The sequence below is a fragment of the Phalaenopsis equestris genome, unplaced genomic scaffold (assembly GCF_001263595.1).
Source record: "Phalaenopsis equestris unplaced genomic scaffold, ASM126359v1 Scaffold000288, whole genome shotgun sequence".
NCBI classification, from domain to species: Eukaryota; Viridiplantae; Streptophyta; class Magnoliopsida; order Asparagales; family Orchidaceae; genus Phalaenopsis; species Phalaenopsis equestris.
In genome coordinates this window covers 449099-458447 of record NW_018164730.1, presented here as the reverse complement: position 1 = coordinate 458447, position 9349 = coordinate 449099, and the positions used below count along the sequence as shown (strand labels likewise).

The 9349-nt window shown below is 35.8% G+C and overlaps 1 pseudogene; it reads right to left on the bottom strand.

Moving 5' to 3' along the window:
- Positions 1-1422: 1422 nt before the first annotated feature.
- Positions 1423-2616, bottom strand: LOC110025104 (annotated as a pseudogene).
- Between the last annotated feature and the right edge of the window lie 6733 nt (positions 2617-9349).

The following is a 9349-nucleotide window of genomic DNA, read 5'->3' as shown; positions in this document are numbered from 1 at the left end:
ATATATATATATATAATAGAACAAATTTTAATTAAAAAATCCTAGAAACAAATGAATATTATATCATATAAATTATGATTTAACATGAACTCCGCTAATTAATATTTGTAGGGTTGTTAAAGATCTGATTTTGAGTCTAACGGGGGTCGATTCGAAATCTATCTCTAATGGATTGAATGCAGCTCGAAATTGGCTTGTGCTTGTTATATTTGATTTCGAGCCAACTAGGCTCGAAATTGAATCAAGCTTTATTCGGCTGAAAAGCAAATCGAGCTAGCTCAAATTGAGTTGTTTGGATCTATTTTAGCTCAGAATTGGCTCAATCCGGCTCAAAATTGAAACTAGTTTACTGAGATTGAGTTATTTGGATCTATTCCAGCTCGGATTGGCTAAAAACGACTTGTGATTTTCATAATTGGTCTGTCACACGTTATATCCAATTTTAGTTAACATTTATATATAATTTTTATAAATAAAAAAATATTTGGAGCCGATTTTGAGAGCAAGTTCGAGCCAATTCTGCACCGTTCGAAATCAGCTTAAGAAAATTCGATCCAAAGATTTGGCTCATATCCCGGTTTGTTTATTTCGATTTGATCTCAATCCGAGCCAAAATTTGAATTGATTTTCGAGTCATTAATACTTTTCAAGCAAAATTCAAAGCATTAAAAATATTACAATCATTATTTAAGAAATAACTATATAAATCTAACAAAAAATATACATATGGGAAATTACATACGGAAAAATATTACATCAGGACTCCTTACGTAGAGCTACGTTCGGAGTTTGCTCCGGACACATGGGTTCAAGAAAACGCGTGTTTTCCTGTGATATGGTCCGGCAAAACAGGAGAATATTCCTCTTGTGTTATTCCGCATTATTCATGTGTTATTGTGATGTTATTGATGTGTTATTGTGTTATTATAACACCGGGAATATTCCCAGAACACAATAACATATGAATATCACAACAATAACACCTGAATAATGTGAAATAACACAGAAGGAATATTCACCTGCGCTAAAACGATTTTTTTTTATCTGTCACCTCCACATATCCGCATATAAGTGGACTCGAAACGCAGCTCTACGTTAGGAGTCTTGATGTAATATTTTTCCAATTACATACATAGTACCCAATTCTTATACATTTAACTATCTTACACCCAAACTTTTATTTTTATATGATAACCACATTTTTCTATGTATAAAAAGATGAAAATAAAGTAATCACCATTTCATACCTAGATCAGTGTATTTATCATGTAAAAACCAAAGTTTGATTGTGAGATAATTAAAAGCATAGGAATTGGATTCTATGCATGAAAACTTTTCAAAAAATATATAACAATTCATAAAAAATAGATCATTATATGCATTTAAACACACATGCTATATATTGTACAAGAAATGGACGTAATAATTCTTATAATAATAGACGTATTTAATAAAATGCATTATGCATGGCACATTGATGTGCAATAGGTCGAACTAAATTGAAACTATAACAAGTCTTTTTAATCTAATTCATGCTACTTAATCTTTTTTCAGTTTCAGAACCTAAAGTTCTTGCCCTCAAAGGTTTGTCCGAACTGCCAGTTTGAAGGAACAACATGCCACGAGGTGGAGCGGCGACCATCACCGGCGGTGACTCTGAAAGACAGAAATTGGCCGACGAGATTAGCATTGGTCTCCCAGTATTGTCCCCAGTTATGCCTCAATGTCCTCCACGGACGCCGGTGCGCTTTCACCTCAACATTCCGGACATCACCTGCTCCGGCCACATTCCACACCAGTATCATGTTGAAGTATGGGTTTCCCGTCATGGTGAACCTCATTCCTCCTCGCTTCTTGCATGGAACCCTAAACATACACATATCCCTAAATGAATCATGTACATCTAACTCACTCGACAGTTATAATGACACCAAACTTTAGCGAAAGAAGACTCACCTTCGGTAAGACACGGGAACAATGCCCGCCTTGTATTGTGCAATATGGAGAAAAGCCGGCTGGGTGAGATCGAAGTGGGGGCGGGGTGGTGTTGCACCAACCGCCGTTGTTGCTGGGGAGGTTGTAGTTTGGCGGGCAGTAATTGGTGGCGGTGATGAAGATGGAAGGCCTGCCCGGGTTGCACCACTTGGGATCATCCACGCATATTATCTCAAAACAAGCGCCGCACGACAGCCCATCGTTGAACAGTGCGGTGCTCAATGCCGCCGTCTGTAAGCCGTAGCCTTGCGCTATGGTGTCGGAATACCCGCATGCGCCCCCTGCATTTTTGTAATGCATATATATGAATTTCTAACAATACATGGCTTTCAATTTTAATTAGAGAATTATACCATTTGATTAATTATTACCTCTTGTATCAGAACCATCCCTGCTTCCCGTAGAATGTGGCGTGTGCTCGGGACCACGGGCCGAGCACAAACTTGCCATGGTAGCGGTGCTGTCGGTGGGGGTTCGGCAAAGTTTGCCGGAGGGAGCCGGGACCGCCGTGATGTTGGTGCTGGCCTGCAACTTTGCCGGAGACGTTTGTTGTCAGAAGCAACGAGAACAGAAGAAAAAAGGAGAGAGGAATGTGGAAAGCTCGCAAGGAATGCATCATGATGCTGGTGATGAATGTAAATCCTTCATTGTATGGATGTATATATTTATAGTGGTGATGAATGGATGAAAAGCCATAATCAGCATTTGTAATGGAAGGCTGAGTTTTAGTTTCATTATTTTAGAGGAATGGAGTGAGAGTCTCTCAAACGGGTGGCTGTTTAAACGCCCTTGTAAGTGCATGGTTAATTTGGATATGGCTATGTTTCTTCAATGGATATTATTTCATGCTTTTTCTTTAATTTCTATTATTATTATTTTTTTATAAAGGAAAATAAATATGATTTATACTATATTAGAGTGGTTATCTTTTGGGTATAAATGTGTGGAGAGAAAGTAGGGGGGCAATTTAGATTGGGTTTTGAGCTTGATGAATGATTGAGTTTGAGCTTACAATGGCTAAGATTAGTTTTTTTTTTTTTTTTGGCTCATCAATGGCCTTATTTATTATTAAATGGAAATAATAAAACATCAAATTGAATAATAAAACAAAATACGTTATCTTGGATTTTAATGAATTGTTTCTAACCTTTTGATCAATTATAATATTTTTTAATTAACTAAAATTATATTAATACTTTTTAAATATGGTTAACACTAAGGGGTTGTTTAGTAACAACCTTAAAGCAAGGATTTAAGCCAAACTTAACTTAATCCCTGCCCAAACAACTAAAAGTCTAATTTATGCCAATTTTTTTTGTGAAACACATCGAAAAAATAGATCTTAAGATAAGAGAGAGAGAGAGAGAGAGTGTGTGTGTGTGTGTGCGACGCACGCACAATAATATATATTAATTTGAATTGTCGATTAGTCATTTGTCAGAGGGGAGTACAATATATAAAGTTACATATTTGCCCATGTTTTAATGAGATGTTACAAGATAGTAATTTTAAGTATTTTACATATATAGGCTCGTTCGCCTTCACTAAATTGGGGTTGCCGAAAGAACCTAGCTTGATAGTCTTTGGGTTAGTGAGATTCGACTCCATCGACAATGCTAGTCTAGTTGTCGATTGTTGATTCCTTAATAAGGAACTCCAATCGGTGGGGCAAGACAAGGCTATCAGGCAGAGAGTAAATTGTCGTAATCCGATAAGTAGCTTACTCCTCAACGAGGTGATCCTTCGGGGATGATCTATGTGGTTATGTGATGACTAATTCTTGGCCTCGTGTGAGAGGTCTCAGTAGCGTCTATGAGATAGCTGACAATGTTAAATTCTTTTCTTGAGTAGGGTTATGACGAGGATTGATGTCTCCCCTCAGCTCAGTAGGCTTTATTCCTTAGTTAAGATGGGGCCTTGACTCTGCTAGTCTTCAACCCTGGCTTACGAGGGGTTGCACCTGGTCAGGAAAGACTTTCGATATTCTACTAGGGAACGCTTAATCTTATGATTCTGACCTTTAATATTTCACTTATGAATCTTTGGTCTTCCGCGTGTGGGCCCTTAGTCTCTGATACGCTTAAAAATATACTATTTTTTTTTGTTTTTTTTATAATGAATTGCACTTTAAAGGTATGTTTTCTTATATTTTTGGTTGTATGTACATCAAATTGAAGAATTTGGAGTGATTGGAGCAAAAGGAAAAAAAAAGGACCAAAAAGGAGCAAACCAGAGCAAATCAAATCGAATCGGGGCACACTGGGCCATGGTGACCGAAATCGGGCACTTAAGTGCCTGTGCCCAGCGCTTAAGCGCCCAAATATGGAGCTTAGGTGCCACAAGATAGAGTGAGGGGCGCTTAAGCGCCCAAAAATGGCACTTGGGCGCCAAAGACGGTTTTCAACATATCTTCTAAAATATACATCAGATTTTGACGATTTTTGAAGCGTTACTTCGTGCATCTCTTGAGGAATTCATTGGAAATGATAAAATGGACTTTATAAAAGAATTTGGGGTGGTTATATAGAGTTTTGAAGAGACACTTAAGACACATTTTGGAAGATTCATTGAATCTGGACAGTTTTGAAGAGACACTTAAGAATCTCTCAGGAAATGATAACTAAGGCTTGGAAATGTTTTTAAAATAACTCTTGAACTCTTGAATCAATAGGAATAGGAGAAGAATACTTGGAGAAGAAGAATAAGGTTTGGGTGTGAGCCCCAAGTGGGGCGGCAAGGTGACAGAAAAAGAGAAAGAGTGAGAGATTTATTCTTTTCTTTTCACTTTGTTCTTGGAGAGGTTTGTAAGGAGTTTGTTTTTGCTATACAAGGAGAGTTTGATTTCCATTAGAGATAAGCATTTTTATTGTATTTTGATTTGAATTTAGTACTTTGTTTATATGGTTTGAAAGTCTTGTTCAATGAAAAGTTCTTTTTGTTTATCCATGTGTAGTGAGTAGTTTTCTTTACTCTTCCCTCTTGTAATGAATTAATATGCATGTGTAGGATATAAAATTGAGTAGAGTGAGAATATATTGTGATGATTTTACTTTATTGTTTTAGGCCTTAATGTGAGATGTTAGCCTCCAAGTGAAGGGATAAGAGGGAACTCTATAATAAGAGCTAGTATCTTCCATGCCTAGCCCGTCTTCATAACTTTTCAAACTTTAGATTAACCAATGTTCTTTATAGCATCTCTAGTAAGGACAAAGAATATAATTACTCCTATTTGTCACAATCTCTCTCACTACTTGTTTTACTTTTACACATGTCACTAATTTTATTGTATGATTACTCCTATTTATTATATATTTCTTATTTCTCTTCATTTTTCCCTTAAATATAAAAATTAGTAAATTTTGACATTCCTTGAATTTAACTTAAATCATATAGCCTTGGGAATTCTTCGCATCTAACTCTTATGTGCATGCTTTTTCTTGGAGCTCCTTCACCCTTTATATGTCATCAAGGTTCACACACTCAGGAGAAACAAAAGAGATCCTAATGTTATTGAATCTTGATATGTTCGAGCACCCAAGGATATTATATATATATATATATATATATATATATCTTCAATTTTCCCTTAAATATAAAAATTAGTAAATTTTGACATTCCTTGAATTTAACTTAAATCATATAGTCTTTGGAATTCTTCGCATCTAACTCTTGTTAGTGCATGCTTTTTCTTTGAGCTCCTTCACAACCCTTTATATGTCATCAAGGTTCACACACTGAGAAGAAACAAAAGAGATTCTAATGTTGTTGAATCTTGATATGTTCGTGAATCACACCTAAGGAATAAAACTTAAGTCAGGAGTGAGAGAGAGAGGGGGGGAGAGAGAGAGAGAGAGCGGGAGAGAGAGAGATGCACAATAATGAACAATAAATAGTCTTATCGATTTTCCTTTTGTTATAAAATGATCTTTTCTTATTTATAGAAGAGGGGATATAATTTATAAAGTTACTTGTTTGCCCCTAATTTAAAGAGGTTGTTATATAATATTTTAGACAGTTTAGATGTATAAGTCTACATATTGGCTATCATATGACTCGGTCGGCTGAAATCAACGGGTCTTAGTTTAGTAAGATCTGCTCATTTGACTGTGTTGAATCATGATTGTTGGTCGGCCTTTGATGGTCTTTTGGTTGGCAAGACTTAGCTCGGTCAACTTGGCTTTATCGGTCAGTTATTCTAGTCTAGTTGTTGCTATTGATCCCTAGATGAGGATTTCCTGTCGGCGGAACGAGACTAGGCTACCAGGTAGGGGTGAAGCGTCATAATCTGATAGATAGCTCATTCATTGATGAAACTACAAAAAATTAGCCTACTATCGATAGTCTTAAACCGTTAGAATTAATTAAAAAGTCGTCGGAATTTTAATTTTCAATGGCTTTCAAATATTTTATTTACTGACGACCAACATCTTTTGAAGTGTTTTTGACGGTAAGGACCATATATATTAAGTGTAACCCGAAGAGTCGATTGCACATCATTACAATGTTTGTGACAGACTAAAAGTTGTTGGAGTGTCTTTAGTCAATTACGTGTCGGTAAATCATCGGTAGTAATTACCAATGAGCAGCTTCCGTTAATAACCTGAAACATTTATTATTTGGCCACAAGTTTTAGTGGCGTTAGAAAGCCGTTGACACTTTAATAATTTGCCTTAAAACTGACGGGTTCTAGTCGATTTAAATCGCAATCGATCTAATCCGTCAGATAGTCATCGTTAGGCCATTAAAAACCTGTAGCAGAAAAAAATACATCCAACAATGTGATTTCCACACCTGCAATTGTAAAACACATATACATCTAACTACATAACACACTATTGATTTTAACCATCCAAGTAGTTAATAAGATAGTAATAAACACAAAAGTAAAATAAATACTATATGTACAATGAAAATTTCGTTTGATCGAATTATTTCAAAAAAGAAAAATGTAGAATAAATAATACATCTATTTATTTATCATTTGACCTCCCATCATCATCATCTTACTCTTCCTCAAACTCATATGAAGCTAGTTGCTTTCCTTGATGCTCTGCCTGACGCTGGATCTCATCTAACTTTGATTTAATTTTCTCTTCAATCCCGAACCTCATTTGGGTGAGCTGGACAGCAACCGTGGTTGTGACTCCTTAGTATCTACAGGTAATGCGAAAATTTTTTACCTAAATTTCGATGCATAAAAGACATCATTTGTTTTGCTATTTTTAAATACTTTTTTTGTAGTATGCGAAGATTATTCTAGATGTTTGTGTTCTTTGTTATTATCAGTTTTTGGCCTTAGATCAGGAATCTCAGGAGAGTCCAGGAGATTCCTAGTGATACTGAACTCTTTCCTCGAGTCAGGTTGTGGTAATAGGTAGATTGATGTCTATGTTCATCTTGATTGGCCTTAGCCCTTAATTTTGGTGGTCAACACTCTGTCAACCCCCAACCATGACTCAACGGATTGCATAGAGTCAAGTAAGTGGGTCTTTTGATCTTCCGCTTGTGGGCCTAGTATAGGAAATTTGCAAATTAGCGTCAGTATTTGTGTCCAACAAATTCTAATACAAATAGAAGCGTTAGATTTGTGTGAACATGGACACTAATTATTTGCATGGAGCATTGTGTCTCACTTGTGTCGACAATATGTTGATGCAACCTATTTGTGTCAAACCTTGGTCGACATAAATTTTTTGTCGCATTTTGCATTAACATTTTATATTCACTTAACAACGTCAAAGTGGTTGTAGGTAAAGCTGATGCTAAAGAATTTTTATCGAAATTAATTCACACAAAGTAGATGCAAGTGCCCTAAAATATAATTCCCACATGATAGATCCTCATTCGCTCTTCCCTATTTCATTTCTCCTTAGCTCTTGTGACTTCGATGTGAATTCTCCTCCACCGAGCAGTCTGACATCTCAGGCATGTTCCACCGACAAAATCCCGACTTCGGCAAGCAATCCTTTTTTTCCAACCTTAGGTAAATATTTCTTTTCTCTTGAGTCTTCCCTTCATGAGATTTATGGTTTTTTTTGTCTCTTTTTTATGTAAAAATTGATGTTTTTGTGTTAGATATGCAATGCATAGGAGTTGTGTGGGTTTTTTTTTTTTTTTTTTTTTTTTTTTTTTTTTTTTGTGGAATTCGAAGTTTAGGTGTTAGATATGTAATGCATATGAATTGTGTGGGTTTTATGTGAAAAATGAAGTATGTGTTAGATATGTTGGCCTATAAAAGAGAAGCATAAAAATAAGTTAAGTGTTGTTGTTGAGATGTGAATGTGTTGGTGGATGAGTGGCTTTGCACTTTTAGACAGAACGCAAGAAAAATATATATACTTGAAATGGTTGGTGTTGCTCCAGTAATAGGGAAGGTTAGAGGGAGCTATCTTAGAAGGTTTGTTCACAGTAAACATCAATCATATGATGATCATGCTTGGAGTGAACCTCTTAGATATATTGGGTTTTTTGTTCAAAGTGATGGTGATATAGATGGGGATGTAATTAATAGAATTCAAGTTGGATGGTTGAAGTGGAGGAATGGTTCAAGCCTATTGTGTGATAGAAAATTATCAGTTAGATAGGACTTAAGGGAAAATTCATAAGATGGTTGTAAGTTTTACAATGTTTTATAACACAAAATGCTATTATGTAAAAGTGGAACATAAAATTAAATTAAGCGTTGCTGAGATGAGAAGGCTCAGGAGGATGAGTGGATTTACATTTAGAGACAAAAAGTGAAATGAATATATCCTTGAAAGGGTTGGTGTAGGTGTTTTAGCAAACTGATGAACATGCACCACTGGAATCTTTTAGTCGACCACAGTTCTCCTCACAGTTGGGGCTTCAGTAACTGTGAGTCTTTCAAATACCAATGACCTCTGTCGGGGAATCTTAATAACATTATCTTCAACAAGTTTTGTGCTTTGCACCATATGATGATCATGCTTGGAGTGAACCTCTTAGATATCTTTTTGTTTAAAGTGATGGTGATATAGATGGGGATGTAATTAGTAGAATTCAAGTTGGATGGTTGAAGTGGAGGAATGGTTTGAGCCTATTGTCTGATAGAAAATTATCACTTAGCTCAGACTTAAGAGAAATTTTATAAGATGGTTGTAAGTTTTACAATGTTTTATAGCAAAAAATGTTATTCTTTAAAAGTTAAACATTGTCGGCACTATTTTTGGTGTGGAGTTTGTCCGTAAGAAGCTGTCGGTCATCGGAATTGAAATCCCGTTGCCCGCTTCGGAAGGACGTTAAAAAAATTTAGTTTTGAAAAAGATGAAGTCAAACTGACCCCATAATTTTCATAGTTTAAATGGAAGAGCACTTTACCTCAAATTCTGTATTT